Here is a 21,351-nt window from a genome sequence, read left to right as displayed (position 1 = left end):
ATAACCTTCTGCTTGATCTATCACAACTTTTTAGATCTGATGCCCCACTCACTCTGAACCTGGGGATGTGATTAATTTAAACTTTTATAGAGAGATAATAGCAATGTAAATAAATTTTACAGTAACTCATAATGCTTTTAATAGCATGAATGTTGATAGAGTTTTTCTACAAAGTCCCAAGGCATTTTATACAGCTACACTATTAAAATTGGAAAAGTCATAAAATATAGAAGGTGTGTGTGGCAACAAAAGAACCTTAATCCCGTGTGAATCTGTGAAGTGTAAGCCAGGATCTTAAGCATTATTATCTTCAGGCTAAGCTAAAAAACATAGGTGCATGAATAAAATATTTATTGTTGATTTTGTGAATGAAGGCTAGAACTTAAATGTATTTTCACTAAAAATCTCCATACTAAAACTATTAAATAGGCAGTTATTCATCATATATTATTTAAAAAATCTCCAGTGCAGAGTTTAAAAGAGGGCTTGCCCAGAAAATTGAAGCAAGATCAGAAGTTTGAACAACCGTGTGGCCTTAACTGGATGTTAGTGTGTCTGTGAAGGCTCCATTCTGTGGTATCCACTTGTGTCTGAAACTTCATGCAGGTTTTCTTCTTGGCTGTAGTTAAAAATGCATTTATTTCTTTAATTTTCAAATGTTTTCAGCTTCCCTTCCACATCTGCTTGAGTCTTGTGTTAGTGCCTGAATATCTGATTTAGCAGCCTGCACAAGATCTATCTCCAGAATTTTTAATACACACAAAGTATTTGACTTGCTGTAGTAGATCCTTGATGAATTATGCTGGAATATTGATAGAAAAGAGATAAATCTTATTTGGAAAGGTCAAGCAAAAAAAAAAAGAGAGTGTTACTTTGAACTCCATCATTTGGCAGATGCAATCTTGGGGAAAAAAGGGAGGGGGACAAGCAAAAGGAGTTTAATAGATTAAAGATATTAGAGCTTCTTGGATCAGATGGGGCTGTTTAACTTCTATCAAGGACAGCAGACAAATGGTCTGTACAGATGTGGGGCTATTTGTCATTAGGTCTAACAAGTTTGCAGAAGGTGGATGAAAAAACACAAAAAACCAAATGCAGTATCTGTCTTCAGACATGATGCAGCTCAGCCTCAACTGTCAAAAAAAAAAAAAAAAAGGTAAGAAATAATTAAAGTACTGAAGTAACTCTAACATTTCAGAGAAATACATAACTGCTGGTGTGGGTTTACTGAGAGCACATCACATCGAATGAGTCTAATTTTCTTTTACAACCGAGCAGCTTCTTTTGTGGACAGGTAAGAAGCTGTAGGTGTTAGAGATTGACAGGACTTTGCTGAGGCCAGCCTGTTTTCATGGCATTCTCACAAGGCAGGCAGGGAAATGCTGGAGCTGTGCTTAATGGAGTGCAAGACCAGCTGTATTAATGCACTCAGAAACCTTAGCAAAAGTTCAGTTCAAAATGGGGGACAACTTGTCTCCAAAGACAGAGCTGGGAGTTATGTTGGGTCGTGAGCTGAGCAAGCCAAGGCTTTGATGTGTAAGATTTACAGTTAACTCTTACAGGTACAAGTAATTGCCCTGGTAAAAGCTTGGCTCGATATCTACTGTTTAATTTTGGGTTCTGCACTTGGAGCAGGATACAGCCCAGCAGCAGGAGTGATCAGAGCCTCGAGAACAGATGTAAAATGACTGACTGAGACTGACACAAACCAGAGCTTAGAGGATGGAAGAAGGGAAGGTTGATGGAGCAATACACAGTCTCTGAAAACTTTAAGAATCTTAGGAAAGAAGGGTCTAAGCTTTTTTTCTATACTCCAGGTGATAGGGCAGATTGCAAGGAGCATCAACTGCAGAAGAAAAGATTGAGACTAGATAGTAAAAAAATTATCTGCAAACTGTCTAATGATGCAGATTTTTCTGAGGTGGTCTGTAAAGTGTCATTAGAGATCTTTAATTAGACAAATATTTATCTGATGCAATGTAAGTTTATTTGAACCTTTCTTAAGGCAAGGAGATACATGATGAACTTTCTGGGTGCATTCTTTCCTCATTTTTCTGTGATTCTATTAATTACTTCAGGAAATCATAGTGTACTAACATGATTTTCCTCACATTTTGTTGGAGACTGGTAACAAATCTTCCAATTCATCATACTATCCTGTGAGCTGGCAGTGATATCTCTCTGTTAAAGCATTTACAAAATGCAAAATGAGTAAATAGTCTTTTAATGAAATGTATCCATGAAATGTAGGCCATTTCCTCTCAGAATTGAATTAAGCATTACAAGTGATCAATAACTACATTTCTGCATCTACTGAAAAGCTCTGCTGTAGAGTTATATAAATAGTTCAGAGTAAAAGAATATGGCTGATATTTTATCACTCTGGCTCTGGAAACATCCAAAACCTGCTGGCTATCTTAAAAGATATGTGACTGGATAAATGGATCCTCTTTCATCTGTAGGCTACTGGGTCAACTTTAGATTAACCCCAGAATTATGGGTCATGCCTTCTATCACAGGCTACTAGAGACCTCTGCAAAAAACTGAAGAATCCTGGTCAGATTTCTGAGGCTCTGGCAAGTATTCATCATCCCTTTTGAAGAGTTAACAAAAGCACTGAGTCAAAATCTGCAAGAATTAAGGCATGTAATTGAATATATCACAACAAAAGCAGCTTGACTTTTAGCTACTGTGAGCCTGCTTTGCTTTGACTTTAGTGGTCTTCTCCCAAGCTGGGTTAAGAACACTTAGTTGTGAACATGTGTAAAGTGACTGTGCTGTTCCTGCTGCTGTATTCCTTTCCATACAAGAAAATCCCTTCAGTCCATAGCTGTGTGCCACTGGTCCCAAGTGTCAACTCAATATCCAAACACAAACATACCCGAACAGGGAAGTGCATCATTTACTCTAATGAAAAGCTTATTTAAAAGATGAATCCACCTCTCTAGTTTGGGGTAGACATTGTATATCATAAATGGAAATATTTTTTATTTCAAAGCTTCCTCTTCAATCAGAGGAAGCTTAAAAAAGTTATTTATTTGTTAATTAATTGAGAGTCAGAAATCTGTCTACTAAGAATATAACGGGAACCTAATATCCATCAGTGAGACCAGTAGAGACAGATATTCCTCCTTTCTTTAGGCTATACATGCTTTTAGATTTTCAAATGCTTTTATTGCAGCATTATTCAGATTTTAAGACTTATGTATTACTCACGGGCCTCTTCTTCAACCTTTACTTTTAGTGAGCTGTATATTCCACTGTGTAAACTGGGTCTGTTTCATCTACTGCTATTTATGTGATTGTTTTCATATTCCATTTCTTGCTCTCAAAGTGGTTGCTTATTGTGCTAAAAGGACTCTGTTTCAGCTCTCCCAGCTCCATAATGTGCTCACATCTCGAGCTTTTTCTAAAAGGGGCAGGCGAGGTCAGAGTCACTTGGCGGGGAAGGAAGGACGAAAGGTGTTTGGTGACAGTGTGTGTCTCCATTTCAGCTTTGTACATAATGGCAGTGGAGAATTTCAAAACTGTGGATGCAGTTGCACTCTCCCTTTAAAACAGCTTCAGATAACTTCATCTTCTCATCCCCTTCTCATCCTCACTCACCAGTGAGCAGGGCATGAGCTCTCTGACTCCTTTCTTGTCCTATTGAGAGCCCTCTGGTTAACCAAGTTTTCCAGGCTTCTGTTCATTGTTTCCATCTGACCTGCACAGTTGTCTCTTCAATTGCTTCATGGTGTATACGAGAGTGTTTTAAGCTACCTGACTATTAAGGGATGTCTGTATTTTCCTACAGTGCTTCTCATTTTCATTTCTGTTTTGTCGCTGTTATAACTGGAAGCCGTAATTAACCACGTACTTCACATGTGTTACCTGTTACCAAGGCAATATTGTCTTTAAATCTGAGGAGGTGGATTTGCTTTCTTTATATCCCAAGTGCTCTATTCTGATTTCAGATCTGCACCTGCTTAGCAACAAGACGTGTTTGAGGGGCCAGCTGTAACTCTGGCTTAAAAGTACAGCTGGGTCAAGATGTAATGGTCCTTAAAAACACCAAAGCTCAGACTCTTAAGTATTTAGCAGTACATGCATATATTAGAATGATATTAGACTCTTAGACCCCAGCGGGGTCCATTTCTTTCTTTAAAAAAACTTCTTTATTTTGCATAAAAAACTGTAACTGTTGGCCTTTGCGTGGAGTAACCAAATCGTTATTATTTATTATTAATGGACTGATCTATATCTGTGTTTATATATATATATATATATATTACAGTATGTACTGTGTCAGAAATCCCCATTTCTGCTATAGTCTAAGTGACTAAAACATGCAACATGTTTTGCCTGGTGGAGTGTAAAGAAGTAAACATGCCTTTCCCATCATCTCCATTTTTTTGTTGTTGTTGTTGTTTTTGGGTGGTTTTTTTTTGTTGTTTTTGTTTTTGTTTTTGTTTTTTGTTTTTGTTTTTTTTTTGTGTAGGAATATTCTTTCTTCTCAATTGCATTGTGTCTATCTGCTATCTGCTGCCAGGCATTCCAGCACATGCACAGTTATACCAAATAAGTTGCCCTCCACCTTACCTTATGCTGAAGAGCTATTCTGGCTTCTCTAGTTCTCTGCTTTGAGGTCTTTAACTAAACTCTTCTGTGCCAGGGAGAAATTTTGTGCAGATGAAAAGCAGACTGTAGAAGGACATAATAATTATACCAGCAGAAAAATGTCAGCAGACTAATGTAGGTCCCCTATAGGGGTTTGAATCATCTTATGAAAAGTGAAGCCATTAAATAAAACAAAATGTTAGAGATTTTGTTGGGAGTGACAGAAGCAGCAAAATGTTCTTCCTGCTGTATCTCTGACGTTCAGCAATTTTTGGCTGAGTGAAAACAGCAGGCTATCTTTCTGAGTTAGCAGAGCTCAGATGTATATAAAGGTTTCTTAAGGAGAAAAATGTGAACCATGCCCTGGCAGAAGTACTTGTTGGGTATTTTATCATACATTTTTAAAAAATAAAATAATCTGCAGCACAATCCTGGAAACAAATGAGCTCAGAGGCACTGCAGAAGCTTGCCACGATCATCTGGTCTTTTGCCTTTGAATGCAGGCTCAATTAAAACCCAGAATTTCAAGGCCAATCTATGCGGTTTTGTTAATGGAGGAGAAAATAAAATAATCAAGTGGTGGGAAAAGAGCTGGTGGTGTGTGACCCCCCCCAGTTCTTACAGAATTAATAATCGTGACTTTACTGTGTTTATTCGAAATTACTGTTTATAACTACTTATTAATAAGTCTTTTGAAACACTCCTGAAATTGCCCATGTTCCACTGAAGGAGAAATGGAGGCTCTCTTCACAGAATTTCTGTGAATAGGCTCTTGCTATGTGAAGAGGAAAAGACATATTCTTTGACAAGTGTGCAAAGAGGAAAAAAAAATCTGTCTATGAGTGGGAGTCCAGTTTTTTCCCTGTATCTCACTGAAAGACTGTAAGAAAGGATTCTTGCATTACATCAGCCACAAATGACATGAGAATTTTCTTTAAGTTACTTCTGAAGTTGATACCCAGGAGAATTGTTCATGCAGACGATATTTTTAAATTTTCAAAGAAAAGTCAGAGTGTAACTTCTGTTTCATCCTCAGAGTTCATTTTTAATCTGACCTGTCTGCTGGTTCCAATGTTCTTATAGATGAGCCTTTTCTGTCTTTTTGTCTCTCCTTCCTAATGTAGTGTTAATTCACTGACAATAAAGTCTTTGATGCTGAGGTCTGTATAAGGCAGATGTTCCTTCACCCTATACCAGGTAGCACCAGCTCTCAAAGGGATTTTTCCAGAGACACAATAGCTCGAAGAGAAACTTCTGGTTGACCCTTTAGAGGATGCACTGTGTGAGCTCTTTAATCAAAGCTGTTAATGGTGAGGATGTAAAAACTCTTCGAGCACTAACAGTGCCAGGATATCTTACAAGACCTGCCACTCAACACAGGAATAAAAGATTGTTAGTTAGGATGGTTGGGGTCATTATTTACTACAGCTGTAATTAAACTGTGGCTGCAAGGGGACATCACAGGGTTGCTGATGAGAGGTGGGTGTGAAGGACTGATAGAAGGTGAGCCAGTGCTTAGTCTGTAAAATTGTGCAGGAGAAACCAGTGGCCAAGGGTGTGGAAAACACAGACTCGTTTCTACCTTGAGATTTTTCCTGGACATTCTGTTGTCTTTGGGAATTACTTCATTTGTGTGTGTTGTATCCTACTGGTAGAACCCATAAGGCTTGGGCACAGGAAACCCAAGCTCTCTTCTGGTTTAGTTATCAGTAGGTAGCTCTTTACAAGCCTCGTGTTTTTGCATCTCTTATTTGCAGCATGAGGTGGTTTCTGCATCCTGAACTAATAGAGTTTGGAGCTGCAACATCTTTATGGCAGGGACTAATGCAGGAGCCAGAAAGCACCATTTGGTTTGAAGGTCCCTCAATCAGCCACAGCCCCATCTCAGCCATGTTTGTGTCATGTAGTAGAATTCTATCAAAGCAAATGGCTTTATTCTGGGTCTTATACAATGTAATTGAAATCAGGTTCTGTCTCAAAGCATACAGATCTGACATTAAAAAAGCAAAGAACAAAAAACATACATTTTTAAATTAAGGAAAAGATGTAACGTGGGTAACAAGTACAGTCACCAACTCCTTAATGACAACACATGACATTTTAAAGAAGAACCTTACTGCATCATAACTGACCTTAAACCACACCCTTGCAACAAGACAAAACCTGAAAATCAACAGCTCGGAGTGGCCTTATCCATTGCCTTATCCAAGGCTCAAGTGACATAAAGACCTTGTGGTTTTGGTTGTCTGCTCAGGGATGTGACAACTTCAAGTATCTTCTAATTTCCATAAAAAGAAATGAGAATAATATGTGTGGTGTTTGAATGCATGGCCTAGGCAGGACCCTGCTGCAAGAGCAGCTCAGCAATGCAGGAGAGTGGAGGAGATTTCCCTGTGCCTGGGCTGAAAGGTGTTCCAATTACAAACCACATTTAGCAGAATACAGCTAAATAAAAATTGCCTACGTCATACACTGCAGCTAGATATATTCCTGAAGCACTTTAAATTAAAAAGCCTTTACGATTCTAAACAACCCATATGTCTGTCAAAGCTGTCATTGTGCTGCAGCAAGTAAAGAAAACAGAACTTAATTTGTGATGAAGCCTCCCCTGGCTGAAAGCACAAGTCTTCCCCATCCTCTGCTCACAATTGCAGCTCCCTCTCTCTGACTCCTTATAAAATGCTTTGCATTTCCTTTTGAATCACGTCAAGTTAATTTTATGGCAAACAATCTCTGTTTTCTGAAACACAGAGAAGAAATATAATTATTGCTGGGTGGAGGGTGAAGGAGAGTTGGAAGCAAACTGAACAGGATGCTGGTAATTGTTTTTTGGGCACTGGTGCTGGGAAGATTCCAGCCGCCTAAGCAAAAAATATCTCAAAAATGCAATTAATTATAAATGGGCAGCTTTGTAGTATAATTCCAAGATCAGAGGGAGAAAGCAGCATCCTACTATCAAAAATAGTAATAAAAAATTCTCAACAAACATTACTCAGCAGATGATCACTTTGGTAAATAACGAACTGTTTGGTTCATTATGGTACTTAGCTAAAGAGATGCTCCCTTGCTTCAGTTTTCAAATTTTTTGAAGGGACAAGGTGAGATTTTGGGATATCTAACTTTGACCTCATTCTGTTCCTACTTTGATCTGTGAGGAGTTTGTCACAGGGACAATTTGTTAGGGCCAAATCAACACATTGGCAGCTCTTACCCAAAGGTGTGATCCTCACATCAACATGCCATTCTTGTTCCTGTAAATCCATCTATCCAGTCAGTTCAGCTCTGTGTGGAGGCAACACATGGCTCAGGATTGACTGAAATACCCACTCTGCTTCCTTTGCTCCTGGAGACTGTTTTTAACTTGTTTGTTTTGGCGTTTCTCATGTACAATTGTTTTCAATTACTTTTGATGTAAGTGGCACTACAGGCAAGCGAGGCTGGCAAGATCTGGTCCTCATTGCAAACATTTCACACTTGTAATCATCTAAATTGCCTTGTGAAATTGTTCATTAGATAAAAATTAATAAATCCTATAAACGGAAACCAACGCACTGTTAGGCTGTTGACATTAAATCTGGTATAAAAGCATAGTTGTAAATGAAGTCATCTGTGTACATATTGATTTGGGGCCAAACCTTGAGGTCCTCGAACAAATTTTAAACCACTGTTTGCTCTGGAAAACCTATTGAATGGGAGTGAAAACAGTGGCCTAAGGTGTAGCTCTGAGAGCTGTTTGTGAAGATTTAATTTTTATGTGAAAACATCCCCCTGATGCATGCAGAGTGCAGGGTCGTGAGGAGAATGGATTTCTCCATTTCTCTGATTCTGACTATCCAAAAAAATATCAATGTGTAAAATAGTAATATTAGAGTGATTTCTGTGCAAAGCTTCCTGTCTGGGACCTTGGAGATTCAGTGTTTGGAAGGGTGAAACTGAAACTGAAATTGGCTAATTGTGCAAAATTAGTGGGTAGCACCTAACACTATAATTATTTCTTGTTCTCCCATTTGAGAAACACAGAGGATTCAGGTTGGCAATGCAGGTCACCACTCGCTGTGTTTTCCCCTATCAAATATTGCAAGTTTTATGTACATATACCTACTAATGTTCTAACAGCCTCAAGCTGTAATTTGGTGAGAAAGATAGGGAATTAAACTAAAGGTATATATTTAATTAGAATAGTAATGAGAGGAAAATACTTTTCTCATTCATTGCAGGATGAAACCCAAATAACACTTTTCAAATCGATGGAGCTGCTTCACAATCATATCAACAGCTCTGAAAACTGACCTTGCCTCAAGATTTGGGGTTTAGTAGTCACTGTAGGGGAGAAAAAGGACGTGAGTTGTCTTGGATGAATTAAAAAAAGGTTAGAAAATGAGTGATTCTGTAAACATAATTTTAGTCTATCGACAGATGGGAGAAATGGGGAACAGGTTGTAAAAGTATAAGCTCAAGCATTATTAATATTGTACTGTTGCTGAGCCAACTTGTAGAGGAACCGAAAAAACCATCCCATTGGTTAAGTAATCACTACACATATGCTTTTGGAGATTAATACTGGGGAGTTTTCAAAGCTTTTAGATGTGTCAGTTCTGCTAAAAGGATGAAACTGCAAAAATGCACTGGTAGCAAGTTTAAAGCATTAATAGTGATGTCAGATGCACTTTAAGGATAATCACGACTCCTTTACATCCAGTAGACCTCGTAGTCTCAGATATGGAAATCAGACTCTTGACAACCAAAAAATGTTGAGAAAGTGGGAAAAGACCAAAGAATGTTGAATAATATTTTCAACTCTGGTAGTTATTTCATGCTTTGGTTTTGAGTGTTCTGTTCTGTGCTACACACAAACCCTATTGGTGATCTTTAAAACTGGTTGCATAATTACTGGGGCTTCATCTCCTTCCTATCAGGGTGACTGAATTTTTAGGGTCACCTTTATTTTCCTTTTTTAAGTAATAGCACAGTTTTATTACAGGAGAGTATTAGGATATTTGAATAATCACAATTATTGAATTTAGAGTCCTCAAAAACTATTTCCCAAGAAGTTACATCAAACTTGTGTCTGGGGTAATAGCATTAAGATTTACTTCCATCTGTATGATTTACTCATATGCCTAATTCCAGATAGAATTTGGATATATGACAAGATGTGCAGATATAGAAAACTAGAGTTTTCTATCCACCAGCTCTTGTATGGTTTTGGAATACCTTTATTCCATGTTGTAGTCACTAATGTGCAGCTGAACCCTTTTCATCATTAATGAAGAAGAGGACAAAACTTAGCTACTGGCCAGTTTGAGTTTTAGGATATGTGATTTAAAAATCACAATGCAAAAGAAGATTTATTTTGAGTGAGATCAAATTTGGCCTTGATTTAAGTTTGTTTATTAACAAACTCGAGTCTTTGTGGGAACCAGATGGGGAAATCACCAACACCTCACAAGCTCACGCCCCCTGCTTGAACACTCATGGTATCAAGCTGTGCTTGTAGAGATTTGTCAGATAAGAACATATTTAAATGTTCCACCAAATCTAAATGAACTGAAATATAACAGTAAAAACCTAGGGTCTCATTTTGATGTTTTGATTGTTAATGATTAGTGCTGACTGGGACTACTCAGGAAACTGTGTCTGGGTTCAGAGGTGCCTGCAACCGTGATGGAAACCGGGTCAAAATTATCAGCTTTTAAAAATCCCCTGAAGTGTCTATTTGCCTTGCTGGCAAAATATTAATCTGTGAGGTTTGTTTCTGGATATCTGGATTCAATGCCCGAAACCTGTAGTGGGAAACTGCAGAGTCCTGATTACATAGGAGGCAACTCAGGCCCATAAGAAGCTTTTTCCTTCTTTTTCCTCCTTACTGTACCAAAAATTTCAGATGGGAATTTAACTTTGTGACCTAAGGAAAAGATTCTTTTTTAATATGATTATGGGTTGCACGAATCTAAAGAGTTATGTCTCATATGTGAATGTGTTCACTTTGAACCCTAATACTTATATGGGAAATTAAACCGATTGCTAAATTAGTGAATTAAGGTAAAAAGACAAGGCTCAGGAAGCCCCAGGATCTCAGCACTGTAATATTTGCAATTTCTTTATTTTAATGCTTCCATTTATTATTTTCCTAGTATTCAGTAAAGGCCCCTTCACATCTACAGAAGGAAGAAAATGTTCTCACACTGTTAAAACAGTGGCCACTAAATACAGAAATATCTTTCTATAGTATGCCCAATGTATTCCATTATATTGGTAGAACAATATTTCAGTGGCTATTTGAATTTCCCTGTAAGATTGCTCAAGAGGTTAATTTAACTCTTGACAATATCTGCTTTGATATTAAAAATAATCTCAGAATCGATTACAAATAATTCAAATAAGATTTTTAATTTTCTGCTTTAGTAATACATAATTTTTTGGAAATTTTAACACCTCAGTATTTAATCTATTCTATTACTCTAGATGGATCTTTGATTCCATTCAAGGGAAAAAACCTTGGAATAGCTTTGGAATCACACTTGCTTCTACCAGAACCATTATAAGATTTGTTTTAGAGATTACTATGGATTACTCAAGGGAGGTGAAATAAATGTTTATAGTCAAAAGAAAAAAAGGGAGAATGCAGACTGAAAGTTTAAGTACTTCAAGAAGCTGTTGTGCATTGATTCTGAGCTAAGTTGTTCCTCACTTTTCCACAATTTACTGTCAGGAGGTCTTCAGCTGACCAGAAGCCTTGAAAATCAAAGAACCACTTTCACGAAGTTCAAAGTATGAAGTTTCGCTCCTTTTAATATATTTGCCTATAACTTATTGATATTTAATATGCATACTTATATACCTCTTATTAATGTAACTCCTGCTGTTATGAAACTTTAAGCTACAATCACGTAGTGAATAAATAATTAATCCAAAAAGAAAACATAAAGATCTTATCCTCTGCCTCAAAATTCCTGGGCATATCCACTTTGCTTTGTGTCTAAAGGTTGTGGATGAGAATGTGAATTTTGGAGCTAAGCAAGCTGACAATTTCTTTTCAAAGTCATCCTTTCTGCAATTCATTTTCAGCCTTTTCAGTCTCCCTTGGACAGTCACAAAAGACAGCTTTATTATGCAGTTCTCTTCCCCTATTTTTGTACATATCATTTTCTGTTTGTCATGTTTAGGGCACCTTCATTTCCTCTGTCTAACAGAAGCAGAGAAGATTACATTAAGTGTGGAAGTCTTCTCTTTGTACTTTTGGTCAGTAAACCATAGAATTATTTTCCATTATCCTTCCTAAATTTTGGTGGGGTGGTTCTGGTTGAGTGTTAATGTGGCAAGACCTATATGGTAACAAAGAACTACTATTACAAGCTGGGGAAGGGTAAACTTGTATTAATAAAGTAACTTTATGTTGTCCTTGGGAGATGTATCAGGTACTTGGTGCCTTACAGCACCTTCCCTTCCATATAAATCCCCAGCAAAAGATGTAGGAGTTAGAAGAGACTGGAATATGTTTTCAATCCTGTTTAATCACTGCAAGTAAAGGGAAGGTATTAGAAATGCCCCTGAGGCTAATCCTGACGAATCACCCTCATTCGGAAAGGTAGAACTGATATGTGAGGCCGTGTTACATTCGAGTTTCCACACGTTGCAGAAGCTGAGCGAGCCTGAAGCCGCCAGCCTTACCCAGAGACTTTGTGAACTCGATCATCTGGATGCCCAGTTTAAGGCTCTTAAGGAATTCAGGCATTGCAGTGGTGGGGATTATGTGGATAATTTATTGGCCAGAAGGTTAAATCTGCTTCTCAAGATGGGAATGCCAAATTAACGATCACTTCGGAGATGTGTCTGATTTACCTTCCCGAGGCACAGAGCTCTCCCCTACGCCTGCCTTCCTGTCCCCTTTGTCTTCTCCCGTGCTGGGACTAAAGCTGAAGGGCTGATGGCTGATTTTCCCCAGCTAAAACAACTGCACAGATTCCCAGCTGAAAATCCCATGCTGCAGAAGGAACTGTGCTGTATGGAACAGCTGCTCCCAGCTCTGTCCTTTCTCTCTGGAGTCCTCTCTCCTCACAGCATCCGTGGCTTCACCTAACTGTGTGGAAAAATGAGCCCACCTATGTTTGTGGTGCTCATGTGGGGAGGGGGCTGCCTTTCCCAGAGACCCTCAGAGGTGCAGTAAAGGTGCTGCATCTGCCAACCCCTTTCTGGGGCTTGTTCTGCTCCACCCAGTGCCACACAGCAGATGGGAACATCCTGCCCTTGCTGTCGTAGCCATTCAGCAGCAGCTAAAGATGAGACTGTATATTCCAAAGTCACAAACATTGCTCCAGAGGATAAATCAGGGTCTTGTTTAATTTGAAAACAGAAACAAACCAAATATTTTCATGCACTGGACTTTGGGAAAAGCATTCTGGGTTGGAACTCTGTTAGTCACACTACCTGAGGACTTCAAAACTGCATCATGTTTGACAAACAGGTGCTGTCTTTGGAATCTCTACAGGATTTCCAGATGGCTCTGCATCCAACATGGCCATTAAGGAATAAAACTATTCTTCCACTTGCACTGATTTCTCAGGTGTGGTATTTGGATTTACTGTAAACATGTGTCTCATACAAGAATTGTGAAGAATCTTTCCTGAACTCAGGCTTAAATTAATCCTTGATTTTTAGAGGGTTTTTTTCTTCTTTTGTTGGAGAAAATGGATTTAAGAGAGTTGAATGTCTTTCACCTTCACCCCTCAAAATTCAACCATATACAATTGCTGGGAAGTGATTTTGATTTCCTCACTGGGAAATAGTGTGTGAAATAGTCCTTCACAAGGACATATTTCCCAGCTGAGGAAGCCCTAAAGAGTTTACCCTTTGCCTCTATTTCTTCCCATTTTTCCACGTTGCCTAGAAAGACAAGACCTCACTACACCTCTTGCCTTCCCCTCTCCTCGTCTCTGCCTCCTCTGCACCCATACTTAAGACCTGTTTTGAATCTCATCCTTCCCCTTGAAGTTTTTCCACACCCATCTGCCTGCACATCCCTGATTAAGCTCTTCTGTTCACTTTGTGAGGGATAAAACAAGTTATAAATCCCACTGCCTGTACAGTACATGTGTGACCACCCAAGTGAGCTTGGTTTCCTGCCCTAGTTGGATGGAGCCATATTTTGTCTCCATCACTTAAGGTGCCATTTTGTGATTCTCAATTTGCTAAGGAGAAAAAACACCCCAAAGACCTGCTTTTTTTTTATTTGCTGAAATATGCAAATGTTATGGCTATAAATCACTAGTAGTTAAGATGCTTGTGAACTTTTTATTTTGTTTTCCCTCTCTATTCTGAGTGCAAGTTTGCAAAGGGCTCACAGGAGAGACTTGTTTGGGTGCTGTAAACTGGGGCTTGCTCTGGTAACCTGCTGATCTACTGACACAAGTGGTTTCCAGGGAACTTGTTTTTAAATTAAAAAAAAATTTAAAATATTTAAAAACCGAAACAAAACAAAGAAAAAACAAACAAAAACTCCCCTTCTCTTGAAAAGCCTTGGAAAGCAAGACTGACCAATTCTGATTTAGCTTTTGCCATGCCTTCAGTGTGTAATTTGCTCCCCCTCTAGCCCTAATGCCTGTGTTTACATCCCTGGACTGTATGTTGCTGTTTGCCTAATGAAATGCTGCTCTGGAAAGATTTATGGGCTCGCATTAATAGAATAATTAAAGGTCTTGGGAAGTCTCAGATGAAATTTGTACCAGGTCAGGAGGGGAAAAGGAGAGAAGGGGAAGTGGGAGATGGGAGGTGATGTGCCTGCACCTATGGCGTGTTGGGTGCTGGGGAGCGCTCCAGAGAGCCGGGGCGGGCAGCGCTGCTGGGAACAGTGTTTGCCCTCGGGGCTGAAAGCCCAGGGACGGCGCAGCAGCGTCTGTCTGACCTGTGCTGAGGGTTTTCCCGGCTGCTTTGGCAGGGAGGAGAGCGCGGGGCACTGCCCGCACCCCGCTGCGGCCGGGGCAGCGCCAACCCCCGCACCTTAACGCGGGCAGGGCAGAGAGGGGCAAACTGCGCGCATCCCCCGCGTATCTCCCGCGCATCCCCAGCGCATCCCCAGCGCATCCCCAGCGGATCCCCAGCGCATTTCCCGGGTATCCTCCCGCGCATCCCCCGGGGCACCCCCGCGCATCCCCCCGCGCATCCCCTGGGTATCCCCCGCGCCTCCCCCCGGGTATCCCTCGCTCATCCCCCGCGCATCCCCCGGGTATCCCCCGCGCATCCCCGCGGGGGCGCGCACGGGCGCGCTGTGAGCGCGCAGGTGCCGCGGGGAGCGGAGCGCGGCTGCGGTCGGCTGGCGGATGGATGGATGGATGGATGGACAGATGGATGGCTGGCTGGGAGACAACATCCCGCCATCCCATTTGTGCTCTCCTCACGCGTCTTTCCTCCCTGCGTTTTGGTGGTGTTTTTTCTTTCCTTTTTTTTTTTTTTTTTTTTTTTTTTTTTTTTTTTTTTTTTTTTTCCCAAATCTCCCTGGGAATTTGATTTGCAGGGTTTTTTTCCCCCCTCTCTTCCCTCTCTCTCTCCTTCCTGCTGAGGATACGTTTTGCTTGCCAAGTTTGTAGTGACACCTCTCAGATTCCCCCGCTCCCGGTTTTTTGGATCTCTTACAGTGCCCGGTATATAGACTGTATTTTTTTGCCTTTTTTCTTTTTTTTTCTTTTAAAAAAATTTTTACAAGAAAATGGGAATTCTTTGGGAAGCTTATGGATGCTAAGGAGGACGATCCTCAAAAATCTTCTTTTAATCTGTAAATGAGGTGTACGAAGAAATTCCTAAATTCAGCCATCAATTTAGCTCCATGTTAAGCACCTCGAAGTATTTATGATTGCAGAGCAGGTACAAACAAGGATTAGGAATAAGGTAAGGGAGCTATTTCTGTCTTTGAGGCAGCAGCATTTGCTCAGGGTTATCAGCAGCTTTTCTTTTTTTATCTTCTATAGAATCTGAGCTGATTTATTTGCATTTTCGATGCTGTTCTCCCGTCCTTCCGAGTCATTTCTAATACGTCTGCGTGATTTCCATCACTAAAACATACATTCCTTCTCCCTGGCTGCTCAGGATTTGAGAGTTTCTTGACTGTGCACATGCTTTGGCTGTTATTCAGTAACTGCTTAAACCCACCAATCCTCCGTTTAAAATTATTTCTTACCTTGCACTTTCTCTACCCAGCAGGATTCCTGAAAAAAAAACCAAAAACCAACAAATAAAAAACAACCCACCAAAGCCATAGAAAATTGCAACACAAAAGCTTTTTTTTTTTTTAAGATTTGCCTTTAAAAAGGAGGGAGAAGTAGTTAAAATTCCCGGAGGGGAAAACCGGGGCGGGCGGGGAGGGGTGGTATATAATAATCAGATTCTCCCTCTAAAAGCAAATGAACTCCCCTCCCTGCTCCCTCCCCCTCCCCAGTGATTCCCCAGGGCTCAGCCTCATTTCTGGCCGTGTCGGGGCTCCCCGGGGTCGTGGGATGCAAGGAGGGAGAAATTCCTGCTGGGAAGGAGGGACGGATCCCCTGCTTCCCTCCGGGATGCTGCAGGCTGCTCTCCGTCAGCACGCTTTACTAATTTTTGTTTTATCAGCTCCATTTAGGGATATAAATGGCACGAGCAAGGATATCAATTACCAGCTAACGGCGGCGATAGCCCGTGTTTTATGGGATTTAATGATTTCTCTTGTTTTGAAAAAGCTTTTGTGACGCTAACAATAAAGAACTCCATAAATCATCTAAATGAATTGTGTTCCAGCAAAGGCAATTTTTAGTCTTTTGCTGGGTATCTCCTGGTCTCGATAATTAATATTGCATTAACAGTTTTGAGCGTGTTTGTGCTAATAAAGGTGCCACTACTAAACAGTGGCTCTCTAGCTGTGGGTCCCACGTTCCCTGAACTCCCACAGAGTGCCTGAGCTGTGGCTGACTGCTGTCCTCTCCTCTGGAATCACACCAGGTGACTGGGAATGAGCATGGTGGGGAAGGAACACCTTCCCTGGCACCACTGGAGAGAGTGAAACCCATGGCTGCTCCAGTCAGGCTGAAAGCAGGAGGTAATCATCACTTAGGCCTTCTGATTATCTGATTACATGTTTTAATTAAAAGACAAGCAAATGAAGTTTGTTCCTTTTTTTTTATTTTTTTTTTTTTTTTGTAATTGTGTTCTATCATCATCTTTTAAAACCCTTTTAGTAACAAGCAGGAGCTGTGGAGTTCAGTCCTTCAGCAGAGTCGAGCAGTGTTCCTGCAGTGCTGTGAGGAAAGCTCCTCTTTCATGTTATCCTTTTCTGTTGCTTTATTTCCACCTTCTTCTGCTTTCATGAACACATCTTTTTTCAGCAGTTATTTACAGCCAAGCTGTACTGAAAGGGCTGGAATAAAATCAGAGTGATCTCCTTATGAAGGGAAATGTGCTATGAGGAAAGGACTCAAAAGGACTCAAGTTTGGCTGTTTTAATAGATTTTTTTAAGCCACAGGGTTTGTATTTACCTGAGTTCTCTTTCCACAGTTTAGGATGATCTGCAACTGGTGATACAAAAACATCTGTAATTACATATGTCACCTATGTAGTTCACTGTATGTTTAGTTAGAGACCCACTTAAAGCTGCCCATAAATCCTTCACTGTGCAAAAACATTAATCACAGGTTGAACAGGTGCTGGTTCAGTTCACCACACGTTAGGGTCAATAATTGCTGGGCACAATATCATTATACAGATATGCTGAGTCTGCCAGAAATCGTTGCCATGGTTTTATTTGGTTCAGTCTGGTAAGACTGAACTTCTTGTGGCTGCTGAGCAGGCATTTGAGTGAAGCTAATGGAACCAAATCTGAGAAGTTATTTCATGAAATGTATGCAGATTTTAGTGCTTTCTCTGAGCTCCTCTGAATGGAGTGTTTTATTACCATGAAATAGTTCAAGGATGCTGAGTTCAATCCCACTCTCCTTATTCAAGCAAAAATTTTCATAGCCTTCGTGAATCTATACATAAAGATGTTTTCAATAAGAATTTCTGACTGTGCAGTAGGCAATTTAGATGGTAACTTTGATGCCAATGTTTCTTATTTAAAGTTAATTTGTCAGGGTTAGAAAGTTTGCTGTTTATCTCCATAAGCTGGCAAGGGTCAAGGAGTGTTTCCTGTGGTGTCATTGGTACAGCTCCTCTCCTTCCCTCTTTGCCAAGGAACAGTCACTCAATGAGAACAGACTTGCATTGGAGCTTTTAAAATGTCTTTCCTCTGAGCATCAGGAACATTTAGAGAACTGAATTGGTGACTCACTAGACGAGTTGTCTGCATCCCTTGTTCATTATCGTTTGTATCGTGTGTGCATGTGAACATAATCTAGTTCTTGAACTGGCAAGTCATTGCTTGAATAAGTTCTTTGTTTATTTTCCTGTTTTCTTTTCTATTTGAACGTTCTTGTCCCCATACACTGTAATAATGATAATTCCTTAAGCAACAGTGGGCTGCAAGCAAATGTTTGTGCTCATGGGTCAACAGTGATTTGTGACTGTTGGATCCTAGTGCTGATCAAGGTGCATGGCAAACTAAATCTACACCTGTAACTTCTGGTACTGGTGCCATACACCTACTACTTACTTCTTGCTGTTAAATTAGCCTTGTGATATTTTTTCTTCAGATGATAAACAGCGTTAAAAAATTCTTGTACTTTAATCCATTGGGTGAGAATCTGTAATTTTGCAATGGAAAACCAGAGATAGAGTCTTTCAAAGAAATTAATTTATTGTACCCAAGCCTGTGTGGTTACTAATGGCATTGTTTGATCCCACTTCAATTTTTACTTGAAATCTCCTAGTGCTTTTCAGCAGTGAGGAGCTACCAATATCCTAATTATTTTTGATGGAAAAGCACCTGAAATGGGAGTAATCTGAGATTGTGCAGTGGTTCGGTAGCCAGTGTAAGTAGTGAACTTGTGGCCTTTATTGATCTCTTCCAGGCTGCAGCCACCAGATGGGTATGAAATTTCTAAAAAAAATTGCAAATGTTTTTGAGGAAAAAGAACGAATGCATAAGAAATAAAACGTTTGATACCTGGCAGAAATAAGCTTCACTGAAAGAAACAGAAGTGTGCATAACAACATTTAACTACTTTTCGTAGTGGTTTTATGAGTTCCATGAGCAGTATGGGATGTCAAATGAATATTCAGTGGTTTTGGAGATGCTGGGCCACCAGCCTGGCCTCAGCCAAAGTCCTCCAGGGGGTGGCCCCTCCACCCACCGGAGCAGCAGGACACTCTGGGGCACCTTCCCAGTCAGACTGGGGACCCTGCTGGTGATCCACGCTGTGATGGGCATTCCACCTGCAAGGGCAGGAGGTGCAGGGCACCCGGCTGGGACATGTGGCTGGATTCTGTTAATTCTACACTCCCACAACCCCATCAGAGTCAACAGGATGAGCTCAGCAAGGTACACTGAAGCTGTGACCATTCCATGTGGTGTTTGTCTTGGTTTAGAAATGCCAGAACTGATGAAAGGAGCTTTCCCAGAGATTTGTGTCTCCTAGAGTCAAACCTTTCCACAGTTAAAACACTGATGAGTGCTTTCTCTCTTTCTTGTGCCCAGTAATGTGCTACAGTTGCTCTTTTATTTTCTTTCGCTTTTAAGAGAAGTTGACTGAAGCATTCAGAGTCTTGCAGAGTTCCTCATACCTGTTCTGTCACTTAACTGTCAGCAAATTTGCATGCTTCTCAGAGTTTGGAGTGAATACCACTGATTAAGAAATGTCTAGAAGTGCACACAAAGCCTGGTACATCTTGCTGAGTTAGAAAACTGGATTACAACTTCAGGCTTGCATAGTACATGCATTTTCTCACGTAAAAACTTGGAAAACTCTATCTCAATCATATCAAAACTTCTCAGTGCACAGGATGAGTTTGCTCCTGCTGGCAGCTGCAGAGAATTCTCCTGGGCTCCATGTATTGGTGGTCCAAGCTTTAAGTTCAACATCTGTCTGGGGAGGTCCATGTGGGGAAGAGGAGTAATTGCCAGAAATCTGCTGTATATCCAGTTAAGGCTATAGCTTTGCATAAATAGGATTAAAGCTTCACAAGAGACCAATTTTAGTTGTGGAAAAGACCAGGTTGTTTTGATACCAGATGTGAGGTTGATTTCTGCAACTTTCTAGGAAACAGCAATACCTGTGCATGAGTCTTGTGAAATGCAGAACTTTTTGCAAAGTCAGGAAGAAGAATGAAATTATTAGAAGCCTTTCTAGATTTTTAAGCATGAGTGTACCTCAAGGTATATTTCCAAAATGAAACTTTGTGGTTTTGTCAACATGATCAGTCCCTCGACTGTGGTTTGGGGGAAGTTTTCAGATATATTTTCTCTGTGGAGGAAGGGGCTGGCCAAGTCATCTGCACAGTAGAAAGAGGAGGATGGGAAAGATGAGGGAACTGAAAATAGTGAGAATGAAGCTAGAAAGAAGAGGTGCCAGAAAAGATGATATATTGAGTTTTTGTAATGATAAATTGGTACTAATTGAGCATAATAGTAGGAACAGGTCAGCTATATTGTTAATCAGCTTACTAACTTCATATACTACACAGAGGGGAGAAACACTGGGAGAGAAAGCATTTCTATCTGTGGATTCCAGTAAAATAATATAAACCCAACCATGTTTTCCAGAGCCTTAGTAACAGAACTGCAATTAGCATAACATTTCCAAGGACTGGGATAAATAAATACCAGATGTGCTTATTTATTTATTTAGGATTTGATCCATTTCCTATCAAGAGGAACTTTATTATTCACAGGAAGGAAAAGAGGGAGAGTGAATTGTTCCTCTGAAGTGGATAGGAGACTTTCCATCCCAGTTGCCATGAAACAGCACAGGAAGTTTCTGAATTTTGAAATATAAATTTGACGTAGAAATTTTGTTAATGCATTTTGGAGCTATTTTCCAGCACTTAGTATGGTGGAATTTTATCTTAAGGAAACAGAGATATACTTACAGGTATTTATTTTTGACTCCTGCCTTTTGTTTTATGCAACAACTATTCAGAACTGGCTTATCTGTTATTTTTGATAAAACATCACCTCTGGCTGAGACGTATTTGAATTTATTAAAAAAACCCAACCCAAACTCCTCAACTCAGAAAAATTTGGACTGGTCCCAATTGAACATATTTATTGGAAAATTAAAATTAGAAGCAGATGTAGTTCTCCTGAAAGACATAGCCGAGTAGCAATTTACATTGCAGTAAAATGAAAGTTAGAGGTTGCTAAGTTATAGATGAGCTGAATTCTGAGGTTTTAGTAATTATTGTTTATATTCCTTGTACAACCAGGAAGTTCAGCCCAAATCATCATCTTCTTCTGCAAGACAATGCACAAGAAGGTGATGAAAATATAAATAATTCTTGTGTTCCAAGGAATTTAGGCTTCACTCTGAGTTCTTGTCACATGATTTACCACAGTTTCACTGAGCCTGGGTGTTCACAACATGGGAAAGCACCATAAATTGTGGGAGAGCTGGAATATTGTGTGAAAGTACAGTGGTCAGAAAGATAAATTCAGTGTGCTCAGGGAAATAAACATCTGGAGACACTTCTGAAAAAAAAAATCATCAAACATTTGAGAACTTTTCTCATAGGGTCAGTTAAAGCAGAAGTAATTATATATAGATATATGCACAAACTATGCTTTATGGTAATGCAAAAATACAACAGCAATGATGTGTGGTCTGATTCAAATGTCAGTGTGAATATATAGAGATTGC

The 21,351-nt window shown here is 39.9% G+C and overlaps 1 protein-coding gene and 1 long non-coding RNA gene across 8 annotated transcripts in view; one reads left to right on the top strand and one right to left on the bottom strand.

The window, feature by feature from the left end:
- Window positions 1–15,941, bottom strand: part of LOC148222701 (uncharacterized) — a 36,133-nt gene extending 20,192 nt beyond the window's left edge. For both annotated transcript variants that reach the window (XR_015805780.1, XR_015805779.1), the window contains exon 1: window positions 15,770–15,941. This is a non-coding gene — a long non-coding RNA (uncharacterized LOC148222701). The remainder of the gene's footprint in view (window positions 1–15,769) is intronic.
- Window positions 1–21,351, top strand: part of NLGN1 (neuroligin 1) — a 425,904-nt gene that overhangs the window by 33,275 nt on the left and 371,278 nt on the right. For 2 of the 6 annotated variants that reach the window (XM_088171026.1, XM_088171016.1), the window contains exon 1: window positions 14,900–15,480. The exons of 2 other annotated variants lie outside the window; for them this stretch is intronic. The gene's annotated coding sequence lies outside the window, so the exon portion shown is untranslated. Of the gene's footprint in view, window positions 1–14,858; window positions 15,481–21,351 lie in introns of those variants that run through there. 2 more of the 6 variants (XM_088171019.1, XM_088171024.1) reach the window with 2 other exon arrangements.

This window comes from Sturnus vulgaris, chromosome 10 (assembly GCF_052056855.1).
Source record: "Sturnus vulgaris isolate bStuVul1 chromosome 10, bStuVul1.hap1, whole genome shotgun sequence".
In the NCBI taxonomy this organism is placed as follows: Eukaryota; Metazoa; Chordata; class Aves; order Passeriformes; family Sturnidae; genus Sturnus; species Sturnus vulgaris.
Note: the sequence above shows the minus strand (reverse complement) of the source record. Positions and strands in the feature narration are given on the sequence as shown.